Raw genomic sequence first — 16,260 nt, 5'->3', positions numbered from 1 at the left:
ACAAGTTCAATATCACAGAAAGTGAAAAATGGATAAAGAAGTTATGGTACTTACGTACAATGCAGTATCACTCAGCAATGAAATCTATGTCATCAGGCCCTTGGCAGCACAATGAGTGGATTCAGGTACGATGATTCTAACTGAAATAAATCACACAGAAAAGGAAACATCATAAGATATCACTAATACACGGAATGTAAACTTGGCTACACAGGAAGTGAATTCCAAAACAGAACAGGGTCTCAAATTTAGAAAACCAACTTATGCTTGCTTAAGGGGAAAGGTGAGTTGGGGTGCTGCATAAAACCAGAGATTGAAATGAGCACAGATAAAGTTCCTTAAGCCAAATATGGAATAGACAAGAGCTACTCCTTGCTCAACGAAATGGACTCAACACCCCATATTAAACGCCTAAGAATGTACCTGACTAGTAAGTATCTTAAAACCTATGGATTGCTATGTCTCCAAAAGAGAATCAAGCGTGTGTATACGGGCATAAACGCAGCAGTGATAGGATTGGAGAGGTTCGGTGAGCAAATGAAGACCCTTTGAAGTCATATTGCATGGTACCCATTACACGGGTCTTAACTCTCTAGGTTTAAGGTATTCTTCCTTCAGCTAAAACATGCATGTGGAACCCAGAGTATGATCAACCATGTGAAAGGGAGACGTGTTCAAATATGTCTCAGTTTTCCTCCCCTGGTACTAGCGTGCAACATTCCAGACGCTTTACTAACACTCTCCCCACTTGGAGAGTCAGCGCCTTTAACCTCCTGTTTGGCCCAGTTTGCAATTTCTGCGGAAGATGAACAGGAATAGGGAGAACCAATGAGAGACTAGCTGGAGGTGTCTGGACGGGCAAATTTAACTCTCATTTCCCACCAGGAAGAGGAATTAACCAAAGAATCAGCATGCCGTGCCGGAACCAGATTAGGGCCTGAAGGCATCCTGCGGTGTTGCGTCCAGCTCAAAAGAAAGCGAGTTGAAGAAAGGAGCTCAGGAGCACTGTAATTCACAATCCTGCAGAGTTATAAATGACAGCTATCGTCCAAAAATATACTGAAGTAAGGCTGCCAAGAGGACTTGAAAGCGGGGCAGAAATGCAGGAAACCGATTTCAGGAGGTAGACTGGAATTGCATTGAAAGCATAGGAAAAGAGGCAGAACGTCCACAATGATGCACTTGGCCAAAAAGGGCGTATGCGTTTTTTCCTGAATATATTCAGGAAAAAACGCATACGCCCTTTTTGGCCAACCAAGCAAGCTTGCAAAGGGAATCTGCAGTACAATGAAGTCTCACTTCCCCCCGGTCAAAAGGGCCATCTGAAAAAAGTGTAAAATCCAGAAAGGCAGGACAGGCCATGGAGAACTGGGAGCCTTGTTATGCTGAAGGGCGGGATGTAAATTGCCAACAGACACTCGGGAGAAGTGTATGGTGTTTCCTGAAACATCTAAAAAACAAAGCAACAGAGCCTAGGGCACTTCCACTTATGGTCCTAGAGCTTAGGGAAATTAAAATCAAAAAGACACAGTCACCCCAAAGTTTGGGACGCCTCTGTTTACAAGAACCTCGTTTACAGTACAAGTTCAACATCGCAGAAAGTGAAAAATGGATAAAGAAGTTGTGGTATTTACTTACAAAGCAATATCACTCAGCAATGAAATCTATGTCATCAGGCCCTTAGCAGCACAATGAGTGGATTTGGTATGATGATTCTAACTGAAATAAGTCACACAGAAAAAGAAACATCATAAGATATCAGTAATACATGGAATGCAAACCTGGCTACACAGAAACTGAATTACAGAACAGAAGAGTGTCTCAAAGTTAGAAAAGCAACTTATGCTTGTTTAAGGGGAAAGGTGAGTTGGGGTGCTGCATAAAACCAGAGATTGAAATGAGCACAGATAAAGTTCCTTAAGCCAAATATGGAATAGACAAGAGCTACTCCTTGCTCAACGAAATGGCCTCAACACCCCATATTAAACGCCTAAGAATGTACCTGACTAGTAAGTATCTTAAAACCTATGCATTGCTATGTCTCCGAAAGAGAATCAAGCACGTGTACAGGGGCATAAACGCAGCAGTGATAGGATTGGAGCGGTTCGGTGAGCAAATGAAGACCCTTTGAAGTCATATTGCATGGTACCCATTCCACGGGTTTCAACTACCCAGGTTTAAGGTATTCTTCCTTCAGCTAAAACATGCATGTGGAACCTAGAGTATGATCAACCATGTGATCGGGAGACGTGTTCAAATATGTCTCAGTTTTCCTACCCTGGTACTCGGGTGCAACATTCCAGACGCTTTACTAACACTCTCCCGACTTGGAGAGTCAGTCCCTTTAACCTCCTGTTTGGCCCAGTTTGCAATTTCTGCGGAAGATGAACAGGAACAGCGAGAACCAATGAGAGGCTAGCTGGAGGTGTCTGGACGGGAAAATTTAACTCTAATTTCCCACCAGGAAGAGGAATTAACCAAAGGCTCAGCGTGCCGTGCCGGAACCAGAGTAGCGCCTGAAGCCATCCTGCAGTGTTGCGGCCATGTCACAAGAAAGAGAGTTGAAGAAAGGAGTTCAGGGGCACTGTAATTCACAAACCTGCAGAGTTATAAATGACAGCTATCGTCCAAAAATATACTGAAGTAAGGCTGCCAAGAGGACTTGAAAGCGGGGCAGAATTGCAGGAAACCGATTTCAGGAGGTAGACTGGAATTGCATTGAAAGCATAGGAAAAGAGGCAGAACGTCCACAATGATGCACTTGGCCAAAAAGGGCGTATGCGTTTTTTCCTGAATATATTCAGGAAAAAACGCATACGCCCTTTTTGGCCAACCAAGCAAGCTTGCAAAGGAAATCTGCACTACAATGAAGTCTCACTTCCCCCCGGTCAAAAGGGCCATCTGAAAAAAGTGTAAAATCCAGAAAGGCAGGACAGGCCATGGAGAACTGGGAGCCTTGTTATGCTGATGGGCGGGATGTAAATTGCCAACAGACACTCGGGAGAAGTGTATGGTGTTTCCTGAAACATCTAAAAAACAAAGCAACACAGCCTAGGGCACTTCCACTTATGGTCCTAGAGCTTAGGGAAATTAAAATCAAAAAGACACAGCCACCCCAAAGTTTGGGAAGCCTCTGTTTACAAGAACCTTATTTACCGTACATGTTCAATATCACAGAAAGTGAAAAATGGATAAAGAACTTGTGGTACTTACATACAATGCAGTATCACTCAGCAATGAAATCTATGTCATCAGGCCCGTAGCAGCATAATGAGTGGATTCAGGTACGATGATTCTAACTGAAATAAGTCACACAGAAAAAGAAACATCATAAGATATCACTAATACACGGAATGTAAACTTGGCTACACAGGAACTGAATTCCAAAACAGAACAGGATCTCAAATTTAGAAAACCAACTTATGCTTGCTTAAGGGGAAAGGTGAGTTGGGGTGCTGCATAAAACCAGAGATTGAAATGAGCACAGATAAAGTTCCTTAAGCCAAATATGGAATAGACAAGAGCTACTCCTTGCTCAACGAAATGGACTCAACACCCCATATTAAACACCTAAGAATGTACCTGACTAGTAAGTATCTTAAAACCTATGGATTGCTATGTCTCCAAAAGAGAATCAAGTGTGTGTACAGGGGCAAAAAAGCAGCAGTGATAGGATTGGAGAGGTTCGGTGAGCAAATGAAGACCCTTTGAAGTCATATTGCATGGTACCCATTCCACGGGTCTCAAATCTCCAGGTTTAAGGTATTCTTCCTTCAGCTAAAACATGCATGTGGAACCCAGAGTATGATCAACCGTGTGAAAGGGAGACGTGTTCAAATATGTCTCAGTTTTCCTCCCCTGGTACTCGGGTGCAACATTACAGACGCTTTACTAAAACTCTCCCCACTTGGAGAGTCAGTCCCTTTAACCTCCTGTTTGGCCCAGTTTGCAATTTCTACGGAAGATGAACAGGAATAGCGAGAACCAATGAGAGACTAGCTGGAGGTGTCTGGACGGGCAAATTTAACTCTCATTTCCCACCAGGAAGAGGAAATAACCAAAGGCTCAGCGTGCCGTGACGGAACCAGATTAGGGCCTGAAGCCATCCTGCGGTGTTGCGGCCAGCTCACAAGAAAGCGAGTTGAAGAAAGGAGCTCAGGGGCACTGTAATTCACAAAGCTGCAGAGTTATAAATGACAGCTATCGTCCAAAAATATACTGAAGTAAGGCTGCCAAGAGGACTTGAAAGCCGGGCAGAATTGCAGGAAACCGATTTCAGGAGGTAGACTGGAATTGCATTGAAAGCATAGGAAAAGAGGCAGAACGTCCACAATGATGCACTTGGCCAAAAAGGGCGTATGAGTTTTTTCCTGAATATATTCAGGAAACAACGCATACGCCCTTTTTGGCCAACCAAGCAAGCTTGCAAAGGAAATCTGCACTACAATGAAGTCTCACTTCCCCCCGGTCAAAAGGGCCATCTGAAAAAAGTGTAAAATCCAGACAGGCAGGACAGGCCATGGAGAACTGGGAGCCTTGTTATGCTCATGGGCGGGATGTAAATTGCCAACAGACACTCGGGAGAAGTGTATGGTGTTTCCTGAAACATCTAAAAAACAAAGCAACAGAGCCTAGGGCACTTCCACTTATGGTCCTAGAGCTTAGGGAAATTAAAATCAAAAAGACACAGCCACCCCAAACTTTGGGACGCCTCTGTTTACAAGAACCTCGTTTACAGTACAAGTTCAACATCGCAGAAAGTGAAAAATGGATAAAGAAGTTGTGGTATTTACTTACAAAGCAATATCACTCAGCAATGAAATCTATGTCATCAGGCCCTTAACAGCACAATGAGTGGATTCAGGTATGATGATTCTAACTGAAATAAGTCACACAGAAAAAGAAACATCATAAGATATCACTAATACACGGAATGTAAACTTGGCTACACAGGAACTGAATGACAGAACAGAACAGTGTCTCAAATTTAGAAAACCAACTTATGCTTGCTACGGGTAAAGGTGAGTTGGGGTGCTGCATAAAACCAGAGATTGAAATGAGCACAGATAAAGTTCCTTAAGCCAAATATGGAATAGACAAGAGCTACTCCTTGCTCAACGAAATTGACTCAACACCGCATATTAAACGCCTAAGAATGTACCTGACTAGTAAGTATCTTAAAACCTATGGATTGCTATGTCTGCAAAAGAGAATCAAGCGTGTGTACAGGGGCATAAATGCAGCAGTGATAGGATTGGAGAGGTTCGGTGAGCAAATGAAGACCCTTTGAAGTCATATTGCATGGTACCCATTCCACGGGTCTCAACTCTCCAGGTTTAAGGTATTCTTCCTGAAGCTAAAACATGCATGTGGAACCCAGAGTATGATCAACCGTGTGAACGGGAGACGTGTTCAAATATGTCTCAGTTTTCCTCCCCTGGTACCCGGGTGCAACATTCCAGACGCTTTACTAACAATCTCCCCACTTGGAGAGTCAGCGCCTTTAACGTCCTGTTTGGCCCAGTTTACAATTTCTGCGGAAGATGAACAGGAATAGGGAGAACCAATGAGAGACTAGCTGGAGGTGTCTGGACGGGCAAATTTAACTCTCATTTCCCACCAGGAAGAGGAAATAACCAAAGGCTCAGCGTGCCGTGCCGGAACCAGATTAGGGCCTGAAGCCATCCTGCGGTTTTGCGGCCAGGTCACAAGAAAGCGAGTTGAAGAAAGGAGCTCAGGGGCACTGTAATTCACAAACCTGCAGAGTTATAAATGACAGCTATCGTCCAAAAATAGACTGAAGTAAGGCTGCCAAGACGACTTGAAAGCGGGGCAGAATTGCAGGAAACCGATTTCAGGAGGTAGACTGGAATTGCATTGAAAGCATAGGAAAAGAGGCAGAACGTCCACAATGATGCACTTGGCCAAAAAGGGCGTATGCGTTTTTTCCTGAATATATTCAGGAAAAAACGCATACGCCCTTTTTGGCCAACCAAGCAAGCTTGCAAAGGAAATCTGCACTACAATGAAGTCTCACTTCCCACCGGTCAAAAGGGCCATCTGAAAAAAGTATAAAATCCAGAAAGGCAGGACAGGCCATGGAGAACTGGGAGCCTTGTTATGCTGATGGGCGGGATGTAAATTGCCAACAACCACTCGGGAGAAGTGTATGGTGTTTCCTGAAACATCTAAAAAACAAAGCAACAGAACCTAGGGCACTTCCACTTATGGTCCTATAGCTTAGGGAAATTAAAATCAAAAAGACACAGCCACCCCAAACTTTGGGACGCCTCTGTTTACAAGACCTCGTTTACCGTACAAGTTCAACATCGCAGAAATTGAAAAATGGATAAAGAAGTTGTGGTATTTACTTACAAAGCAATATCACTCAGCAATGAAATCTATGTCATCAGGCCCTTAGCAGCACAATGAGTGGATTCAGGTATGATGATTCAAACTGAAATAAGTCACACAGAAAAAGAAACATCATAAGATGTCAGTAATACACGGAATGTAAACTTGGCTACACAGGAACTGAATTACAGAACAGAACAGGGTCTCAAATTTAGAAAACCAACTTATGCTTGCTTAAGGGGAAAGGTGAGTTGGGGTGCTGCATAAAACCAGAGATTGAAATGAGCACAGATAAAGTTCCTTAAGCCAACTATGGAATAGACAAGAGCTACTCCTTGCTCAACGAAATGGACTCAACACCGCATATTAAACGCCTAAGAATGTACCTGACTAGTAAGTATCTTAAAACCTATGGATTGCTATGTCTCCAAAAGTGAATCAAGCGTGTGTAGAGGGGCATAAACGCAGCAGTGATAGGATTGGAGAGGTTCGGTGAGCAAATGAAGACCCTTTGAAGTCATATTGCATGGTACCCATTCCACGGGTCTCAACTCTCCAGGTTTAAGGTATTCTTCCTTCAGCTAAAACATGCATGTGGAACCCAGAGTATGATCAACCGTGTGAACGGGAGACGTGTTCAAATATGTCTCAGTTTTCCTCCCCTGGTACTCGGGTGCAACATTCCAGACGCTTTACTAACACTCTCCCCACTAGGAGAGTCAGCGCCTTTAACCTCCTGTTTGGCCCAGTTTGTAACTTCTGCGGAAGATGCACAGGAATAGGGAGAACCAATGAGAGACTAGCTGGAGGTGTCTGGACGGGCAAATTTAACTCTCATTTCCCACCAGGAAGAGGAAATTACCAAAGGCTCAGCGTGCCATGCCTGAACCAGATTAGGGCCTGAAGCCATCCTGCGGTGTTGCGGCCAGGTCACAAGAAAGCGAGTTGAAGAAAGGAGCTCAGGGGCACTGTAATTCACAAACCTTCAGAGTTATAAATGACAGCTATCGTCCAAAAATATACTGAAGTAAGGCTGCCAAGAGGACTTGAAAGCGGGGCAGAGTTGCAGGAAACCGATTTCAGGAGGTAGACTGGAATTGCATTGAAAGCATAGGAAAAGAGGCAGAACGTCCACAATGATGCACTTGGCCAAAAAGGGAGTATGCGTTTTTTCCTGAATATATTAAGGAAAAAACGCATACGCCTTTTTTTGCCAACCAAGCAAGCTTGCAAAGGAAATCTGCACTACAATGAAGTCTCACTTCCCCCCGGTCAAAAGGGCCATCTGAAAAAAGTGTAAAATCCAGAAAGGCAGGACAGGCCATGGAGATCTGGGAGCCTTGTTATGCTGATGGGCGGGATGTAAATTGCCAACAGACACTCGGGAGAAGTGTATGGTGTTTCCTGAAACATCTAAAAAAATAAGCAACAGAGCCTAGGGCACTTCCACTTATGGTCCTATAGCTTAGGGAAATTAAAATCAAAAAGACACAGCCACCCCAAAGTATGGAACGGCTCTATTTACAAGAACCTCGTTTACAGTACAAGTTCAACATCGCAGAAAGTGAAAAATGGATAAAGAAGTTGTGGTATTTACTTACAAAGCAATATCACTCAGCAATGAAATCTATGTCATCAGGACCTTAGCAGCACAATGAGTGGATTCAGGTATGATGATTCTAACTGAAATAAGTCACACAGAAAAAGAAACATCATAAGATATCACTAATACACGGAATGTAAGTTTGGCTACACAGGAACTGAATTACAGAACAGAACAGGGTCTCAAATTTAGAAAACCAACTTATGCTTGCTTAAGGGTAAAGGTGAGTTGGGGTGCTGCATAAAACCAGAGATTGAAATGAGCACAGATAAAGTTCCTTAAGCCAAATATGGAATAGACAAGAGCTACTCCTTGCTCAACGAAATGGATTCAACACCCCATATTAAACGCCTAAGAATGTACCTGACTAGTAAGTATCTTAAAACCTATGGATTGCTATGTCTCCGAAAGAGAATCAAGCATGTGTACAGGGGCATAAACGCAGCAGTGATAGGATTGGAGAGGTTCGGTGAGCAAATGAAGACCCTTTGAAGTCATATTGCATGGTACCCATTCCAAAGGTCTTAACTCTCCAGCTTTAAGGTATTCTTCCTTCAGCTAAAACATGCATGTGGAACCCAGAGTATGATCAACCGTGTGAACGGGAGATGTGTTCAAATATGTCTCAGTTTTCCTCCCCTGGTACTCGGGTGCAACATTCCAGACGCTTTACTAACACTCTCCCCACTTGGAGAGTCAGCGCCTTTAACCTCCTGTTTGGCCCAGTTTGCAATTTCTGCGGAAGATGAACAGGAATAGGGAGAACCAATGAGAGACTAGCTGGAGGTGTCTGGACGGGCAAATTTAACTCTCATTTCCCACCAGGAAGAGGAAATAACCAAAGGCTCAGCGTGCCCTGCCGGAACCAGATTAGGGCCTGAAGCCATCCTGCGGTGTTGCGGCCAGCTCAAAAGAAAGCGAGTTGAAGAAAGGAGCTCAGGGGCACTGTAATTCACAAACCTGCAGAGTTATAAATGACAGCTATCGTCCAAAAATATACTGAAGTAAGGCTGCCAACAGGACTTGAAAGCAGGGCAGAATTGCAGGAAACCGATTTCAGGAGGTAGACTGGAATTGCATTGAAAGCATAGGAAAAGAGGCAGAACGTCCACAATGATGCACTTGGCCAAAAAGGGCGTATGCGTTTTTTCCTGACTATATTCAGGAAAAAACGCATACGCCCTTTTTGGCCAACCAAGCGAGCTTGCAAAGGAAATCTGCACTACAATGAAGTCTCACTTCCCCCCGGTCAAAAGGGCCATCTGAAAAAAGTGTAAAATCCAGAAAGGCAGGACAGGCCATGGAGAACTGGGAGCCTTGTTATGCTGATGGGCGGGATGTAAATTGCCAACAGACACTCCGGAGAAGTGTATGGTGTTTCCTGAAACATCTAAAAAACAAAGCAACAGAGCCTAGGGCACTTCAACTTATGGTCCTATAGCTTAGGGAAATTAAAATTAAAAAGACACAGCCACCCCAAGGTTTGGGATGCCTCTGTTTACAAGAACCTCGTTTACAGTACAAGTTCAACATCGCAGAAAGTGCAAAATGGATAAAGAAATTGTGGTATTTACTTACAAAGCAATATCACTCAGCAATGAAATCTATGTCATCAGGCCCTTAGCAGCACAATGAGTGGATTCAGGTATGATGATTCTAACTGAAATAAGTCACACAGAAATAGAAACATCATAAGTTATCAGTAATACACGGAATGTAAACTTGGCTAAACAAGAACTGAATTACAGAACAGAACAGGGTCTCAAATTTAAAAAACCAACTTATGCTTGCTTAAGGGGAAAGGTGAGTTGGGGTGCTGCATAAAACCAGAGATTGAAATGAGCACAGATAAAGTTCCTTAAGCCAAATATGGAATAGACTAGAGGTACTCCTTGCTCAACGAAATGGACACAACACCGCATATTAAACGCCTAAGAATGTACCTGACTAGTAAGTACCTTAAAACCTATGGATTGCTATGTCTCCGAAAGAGAATCAAACGTGTGTACAGGGGCATAAACGCAGCAGTGATAGGATTGGAGAGGTTCGGTGAGCAAATGAAGACCCTTTGAAGTCATATTGCATGGTACCCATTCCACGGGTTTCAACTACCCAGGTTTAAGGTATTCTTCCTTCAGCTAAAACATGCGTGTGGAACCTAGAGCATGATCAACCATGTGATCGGGAGACGTGTTCAAATATGTCTCAGTTTTCGTACCCTGGTACTCGGGTGCAACATTCCAGACGCTTTACTAACACTCTCCCGACTTGGAGAGTCAGTCCCTTTAACCTCCTGTTTGGCCCAGTTTGCAATTTCTGCGGAAGATGAACAGGAATAGCGAGAACCAATGAGAGACTAGCTGGAGGTGTCTGGACGGGCAAATTTCACTCTCATTTCCCACCAGGAAGAGGAAATAACCAAAGGCTCAGCGTGCCGTGCCGGAACCAGATTAGGGCCTGAAGCCATCCTGCGGTGTTGCGGCCAGCTCACAAGAAAGCGAGTTGAAGAAAGGAGCTCAGGGGCACTGTAATTCACAAACCTGCAGAGTTATAAATGACAGCTATCGTCCAAAAATAGACTGAAGTAAGGCTGCCAAGAGGACTTGAAAGCGGGGCAGAATTGCAGGAAACCGATTTCAGGAGGTAGACTGGAATTGCATTGAAAGCATAGGAAAAGAGGCAGAACGTCCACAATGATGCACTTGGCCAAAAAGGGCGTATGCGTTTTTTCCTGAATATATTCAGGAAAAAACGCATACGCCCTTTCTGGCCAACCAAGCAAGCTTGCAAAGGAAATCTGCACTACAATGAAGTCTCACTTCCCCCCGGTCAAAAGGGCCATCTGAAAAAAGTGTAAAATCCAGAAAGGCAGGACAGGCCATGGAGAACTGGGAGCCTTGTTTTGCTGACGGGCGGGATGTAAATTGCCAACAGACACTCGGGAGAAGTGTATGGTGTTTCCTGAAACATCTAAAAAACAAAGCAACAGAGCAGAGGGCACTTCCACTTATGGTCCTATAGCTTAGGGAAATTAAAATCAAAAAGACACAGCCACCTCAAAGTTTGGGACGCCTCTGTTTACAAGAACCTCGTTTACCGTACAAGTTCAGTATCACAGAAAGTGAAAAATGGATAAAGAATATGTGGTACTTACGTACAATGCAGTATCACTCAGCAATGACATCTATGTCATCAGGACCTTAGCAGCACAATGAGTGGATTCAGGTATGATGATTCTAACTGAAATAAGTCACACAGAAAAAGAAACATCATAAGATATCAGTAATACACGGAATGTAAACTTGGCTACAGAGGAACTGAATTACAGAACAGAACAGGGTCTCAAATTTAGAAAACCAACTTTTGCTTCCTTAAGGGTAAAAGAGAGTTGGGGTGCTGCATAAAACCAAAGATTGAAATGAGCACAGATAAAGTTCCTTAAGCCAAATATGGAATAGACAAGAGCTACTCCTTGCTCAACGAAATGGACTCAACACCGCATATTAGAAGCCTAAGAATGTACCTGACTAGTAAGTATCTTAAAACCTACGGATTGCTATTTCTCCAAAAGTGAATCAAGCTTGTGTAGAGGGGCATAAACGCAGCAGTGATAGGATTGGAGAGGTTCGGTGAGCAAATGAAGACCCTTTGAAGTCATATTGCATGGTACCCATTCCACGGGTTTCAACTACCCAGGTTTAAGGTATTCTTCCTTCAGCTAAAACATGCATGTGGAACCCAGAGTATGATCAACCGTGTGAACGGAAGACGTGTTCAAATATGTCTCAGTTTTCCTCCCCTGGTACTCGGGTGCAACATTCAAGATGCTTTATTAACACTCTCCCGACTTGGAGTGTCAGCGCCTTTAACCTCCTGTTTGGCCCAGTTTGCAATTTCTGCGGAAGATGAACAGGAATAGGGAGAACCAATGAGAGACTAGCTGGAGGTGTCTGGACGGGCAAATTTAACTCTCAATTCCCACTAGGAAGAGGAAATAACCAAAGGCTCAGCGTGCCGTGCCGGAACCAGATTAGGGCCTGAAGCCATCCTGCGGTGTTGCGGCCAGCTCACAAGAAAGCGAGTTGAAGAAAGGAGCTCAGGGACACTGTAATTCACAAACCTGCAGAGTTATAAATGACAGCTATCGTCCAAAAATATACTGAAGTAAGGCTGCCAAGAGGACTTGAAAGCGGGGCAGAATTGCAGGAAACTGATTTCAGGAGGTAGACTGGAATTGCATTGAAAGCATAGGAAAAGAGGCAGAACGTCCACAATGATGCACTTGGCCAAAAAGGGCGTATGCGTTTTTTTCCTGAATATATTCAGGAAAAAACGCATACGCCCTTTTTGGCCAACCAAGCAAGCTTGCAAAGGAAATCTGCACTACAATGAAGTCTCACTTCCCCCCCGGTCAAAAGGGCCATCTGAAAAAAGTGTAAAATCCAGAAAGGCAGGACAGGCCATGGAGAACTGGGAGCCTTGTTATGCTGATGGGCGGGATGTAAATTGCCAACAGACACTCGGGAGAAGTGTATGGTGTTTCCTGAAACATCTAAAAAACAAAGCAACAGAGCCTAGGGCACTTCCACTTATGGTCCTATAGCTTAGGGAAATGAAAATCAAAAAGACACAGCCACCCCAAAGTATGGAATGGCTCTGTATACAAGAACCTCGTTTACAGTACAAGTTCAACATCGCAGAAAGTGAAAAATGGATAAAGAAGTTGTGGTATTTACTTACAAAGCAATATCACTCAGCAATGAAATCTATGTCATCAGGCCCTTAGGAGCACAATGAGTGGATTCAGGTATGATGATTCTAACTGAAATAAGTCACACAGAAAAGAAACATCATACGATATCATTATACACGGAATGTAAACTTGGCTACACAGGAAATGAATTACAGAACAGAACAGGGTCTCAAATTTAGAAAACCAACTTATGCTTCCTTAAGGGGAAAGGTGAGTTGGGGTGCTGCATAAAACCAGAGATTGAAATGAGCACAGATAAAGTTCCTTAAGCCAAATATGGAATAGACAAGAGCTACTCCTTGCTCAACGAAATGGACTCAACACCCCATATTAAACGCCTAAGAATGTACCTGACTAGTAAGTATCTTAAAACCTATGGATTGCTATGTCTCCAAAAGAGAATCAAGCCTGTGTACAGGGGCATAAACGCAGCAGTGATAGGATTGGAGAGGTTCGGTGAACAAAAGAAGACCCTTTGAAGTCATATTGCATGGTACCCATTACACGGGTCTCAACTCTCCAGGTTTAAGGTATTCTTCCTTCAGCTAAAACATGCATGTGGAACCCAGAGTATGATCAACCGTGTGAACGGGAGACGTGTTCAAATATGTCTCAGTTTTCCTCCCCTGGTACTCGCGTGCAACATTCCAGACGCTTTACTAACACTCTCCCCACTTGGAGAGTCAGCGCCTTTAACCTCCTGTTTGGCCCAGTTTGCAATTAATGCGGAAGATGAACAGGACTAGCGAGAACCAATGAGAGACTAGCTGGAGGTGTCTGGACGGGCAAATTTAACTCTCATTTCCCACCAGGTAGAGGATATAACCAAAAGCTCAGCGTGTCATGCCGGAACCAGATTAGGGCCTGAAGCCATCCTGCGGTGTTGCAGCCAGGTCACAAGAAAGCGAGTTGAAGAAAGGAGCTCAGGGGCACTGTAATGCACAAACCTGCAGAGTTATAAATGACAGCTATCGTCCAAAAATATACTGAAGGAAGGCTGCCAAGAGGACTTGAAAGCGGGGCAGAATTGCAGGAAACCGATTTCAGGAGGTAGACTGGAATTGCATTGAAAGCATAGGAAAAGAGGCAGAACGTCCACAATGATGCAGTTGGCCAAAAAGTGCGTATGCGTTTTTTCCTGAATATATTCAGGAAAAAACGCATACGCCCTTTTTGGCCAACCAAGCAAGCTTGCAAAGGAAATCTGCACTACAATGAAGTCTCACTTCCCCCCAGTCAAAAGGGACATCTGAAAAAAGTGTAAAATCCAGAAAGGCAGGACAGGCCATGGAGAACTGGGAGCCTTGTTATGCTGATGGGCGGGATGTAAATTGACAACAGACACTCAGGAGAAGTGTATGGTGTTTCCTGAAACATCTAAAAAACAAAGCAACAGAGCCTAGGGCACTTCCACTTATGGTCCTATAGCTTAGGGAAATTAAAATCAAAAAGACACAGCCACCCCAAAATTTGGGATGCCTTTGTTTACAAGAACCTCGTTTACCGAACAAGTTCAGTATCACAGAAAGTGAAAAATGGATAAAGAACTTGTGGTACTTACGTACAATGCAGTATCACTCAGCAATGAAATCTATGTCATCAGGCCCATAGCAGCATAATGAGTGGATTCAGGTACGATGATTCTAACTGAAATAAGTCACACAGAAAAAGAAACATCATAAGATATCACTAATACACGGAATGTAAACATGGCTACACAGGAACTGAATTCCAAAACAGAACAGGGTCTCAAATTTAGAAAACCAACTTATGCTTGCTTAAGGGGAAAGGTGAGTTGGGGTGCTGCATAAATCCAGAGATTGAAATAAGCACAGATAAAGTTCCTTAAGCCAAATATGGAATAGACAAGAGCTACTCCTTGCTCAACGAAATGGACTCAACACCCCATATAAAACGCCTAAGAATGTACCTGACTAGTAAGTATCTTAAAACCTATGGATTGCTATGTCTCCGAAAGAGAATCAAGCGTGTGTACAGAGGCATAAACGCAGCAGTGATAGGATTGGAGAGGTTCGGTGAGCAAATGAAGACCCTTTGAAGTCATATTGCATGGTACCCATTCCACGGGTTTCAACTACCCAGGTTTAAGGTATTCTTCCTTCAGCTAAAACATGCATGTGGAACCTAGAGTATGATCAACCATGTGATCGGGAGACGTGTTCAAATATGTCTCAGTTTTCGTACGCTGGTACTCGGGTGCAACATTCCAGACGCTTTACTAACACTCTCCCCACTTGGAGAGTCAGTCCCTTTAACCTCCTGTTTGGCCCAGTTTGCAATTTCTGCGGAAGATGAACAGGAATAGCGAGAACCAATGAGAGACTAGCTGGAGGTGTCTGGACGGGCAAATTTAACTCTCATTTCCCACCATGAAGAGGAATTAACCAAAGGCTCAGCGTGCCGTGCCGGAACCATATTAGGGCCTGAAGCCATCTTGCGGTGTTCCGGCCAGCTCAAAAGAAAGCGAATTGAAGAAAGGAGCTCAGGGGAACTGTAATTCACAAACCTGCAGAGTTATAAATGACAGCTATCGTCCAAAAATATACTGAAGTAAGGCTGCCAAGAGGACTTGAAAGCGGGGCAGAATTGCAGGAAACCGATTTCAGGAGGTAGACTGGAATTGCATTGAAAGCATAGGAAAAGAGGCAGAACGTCCACAATGATGCACTTGGCCAAAAACGGCGTATGCGTTTTTTCCTGAATATATTCAGAAAAAACGCATACGCACTTTTTGGCCAACCAAGCAAACTTGCAAAGGAAATCTGCACTACAATGAAGTCTCACTTCCCCCCGGTCAAAAGGGCCATCTGAATAAAGTGTAAAATCCAGAAAGGCAGGACAGGCCATGGAGAACTGGGAGCCTTGTTATGCTGATGAGCAGGATGTAAATTGCCAACAGACACTGGGGAGAAGTGTATGGTGTTTCCTGAAACATCTAAAAAACAAAGCAACAGAGCCTAGGGCACTTCCACTTATGGTCCTATAGCTCAGGGAATTTAAAATCAAAAAGACACAGCTGCCCCAAAGTTTGGGACGCCTCTGTTTACAAGAACCTCGTTTACAGTACAAGTTCAACATCGCAGAAAGTGAAAAATGGATAAAGAAGTTGTGGTATTTACTTACAAAGCAATATCACTCAGCAATGAAATCTATGTCATCAGGCCCTTAGCAGCATAATGAGTGGATTCAGGTATGATGATTCTAACTGAAATAAGTCACACAGAAAAAGAAACATCATAAGATATCAGTAATACACGGAATGTAAACTTGGCTACACAGGAACTGAATTACAGAACAGAACAGGGTCTCAAATTTAGAAAACCAATTTATGCTTGCTTAAGGGTAAAGGTGAGTTGGGGTGCTGTATAAAACCAGAGATTGAAATGAGCACAGATAAAGTTCCTTAAGCCAAATATGGAATACACAAGAGCTACTCCTTGCTCAACGAAATGGACTCAACACCCCATATTAAACGCCTAAGAATGTACCTGACTAGTAAGTATCTTAAAACCTATGGATTGCTATGTCT

At 43.6% G+C, this 16,260-nt stretch overlaps 1 long non-coding RNA gene across 2 annotated transcripts in view; it reads right to left on the bottom strand.

The window, feature by feature from the left end:
- LOC307181500 overlaps positions 1 to 16,260 on the bottom strand; it is a 429,076-nt gene that overhangs the window by 47,264 nt on the left and 365,552 nt on the right. Inside the window, exon 3 of one of the 2 annotated variants that reach the window (XR_013826924.1) lies at positions 100 to 140. The exons of the other annotated variant lie outside the window; for it this stretch is intronic. This is a non-coding gene — a long non-coding RNA (uncharacterized lncRNA). Of the gene's footprint in view, positions 1 to 99; positions 141 to 16,260 lie in introns of those variants that run through there. 2 annotated transcript variants of the gene reach the window in all.

The sequence above is a fragment of the Stenella coeruleoalba genome (genome assembly GCF_951394435.1).
Source record: "Stenella coeruleoalba genome assembly, contig: scaffold_68, whole genome shotgun sequence".
NCBI classification, from domain to species: Eukaryota; Metazoa; Chordata; class Mammalia; order Artiodactyla; family Delphinidae; genus Stenella; species Stenella coeruleoalba.
This window is presented reverse-complemented; position numbering and strand designations above follow the sequence as displayed.